General features: G+C 44.3%; 1 pseudogene; it reads right to left on the minus strand.

Moving 5' to 3' along the window:
- Positions 1–588, minus strand: part of LOC101576323 — a 63,215-nt pseudogene extending 62,627 nt beyond the window's left edge.
- Between the last annotated feature and the right edge of the window lie 759 nt (positions 589–1,347).

The following is a 1,347-nucleotide window of genomic DNA, read 5'->3' on the forward strand; positions in this document are numbered from 1 at the left end:
ACAGCCTGTACACCCAAAACAAGGACAATTCCTCCAATGAAACTGGCTGCGTCAAAGGTAGACTTCCACCCAGGTCCTAAAGTTGGAGCCACAGTGGTATTTGCTGCACCTGTTGTGGTAACTGTGGTGGAAGATGTTGAAGGTGGAGTTGTGGTTTTAGCTGTTGCATTGGTTGGCACTGGAGCAATAGTAGTAGGCACAGAACACAAGGCACTAACTGTTGCATTATCAGAACAGTAGCTCTTATTTGCTTCTTTACATTTTATCCAATAACAAGTACTAGGAATACTTGAATGAACACAGGAAGAACAGCTTTTGCGGTGTTCACAAGTTTCTAGCGCTGGGGTGGAGGGCGGCGCAGTGGGCGTCGCAGTCGTGGAGACTATCTTGGTGGGCGCCAAAGTCGTGTTCGCCGGTTCGGCTGCAGTCGTGGTTAAACTGGAGTTCACAGAGAGGACAACCTGCAGGCAGAGCGCAGCCAGGCAGGTGACGGCCCAAAGGAACTGGCTGGAGGGCCCTGACATCGTGTCCTCTGCGCTGGTGTCCGGGAGAAAGCTGAGGCGCACAACGCTCAGTAGATACCTCCGCCCCCTGCGGCGCCGCCTCCACGACTGTGTTTCTGTTTTAATGCTTAGATGTTTAATCCATTCTGACTTTAGTTTAGTGCATGTTGACAGACCAGGTTCAAGTTTTAGTTTTTGGCATGTAAAGAGCCAGCTTTTCCAGCACCATTTGTTAAAGAGGCTATCTTTCTTCCAGTGATCATGTTTGGCCCTTTTGTCAAAGATAAGGTGCCTGAGTGTGTTCATAGAAACTCCACCATCTTCTAATCTATTCCATTGATCCTCAGGTCTATGTTGTTGCCAGTACCTTGCTGATTTTATCACAGTAGCCTTGTAGTATAATTTCAAGTGAAGAATTGTCATGCCTCCTGCCTTGTCTTTGTTTCCCAGGATTGCCTTTGCTATTCTAGGTCTTTTTAGGTTCCAAATAAATGGTAGGAATGATTTATCTATGTCTGTGAGGTATATTGGTGGTAATTTGATAGGGATTGCATTAAATTCCATTTTCTTGCCAGGCAAGTGCTTATTCTACTGAGCCATCTCCCTGGCCAGATATTTCCATTTTCTGAAATCCTCTACGATCTCTTTTTTTCAGAGTACTGTAATTTTCCTTGAAAACATCTTTGACTTCTTTAGTTAGATTGATTCCAAGGTATTTTGTTTTCCTTGGTGCTATTGTAAAAGGTATTATTTCTATAATTTCCCTCTCAGTGTGTTTGTTGTCTGTGTAGAGGAATGCTATTGACTTTTGGGTATTGACTTTATAACCTGCTATGCTACTGAA

Source organism: Octodon degus, unplaced genomic scaffold, assembly GCF_000260255.1.
Source record: "Octodon degus isolate 3935 unplaced genomic scaffold, OctDeg1.0 scaffold00031, whole genome shotgun sequence".
Lineage (NCBI taxonomy): Eukaryota > Metazoa > Chordata > Mammalia > Rodentia > Octodontidae > Octodon > Octodon degus.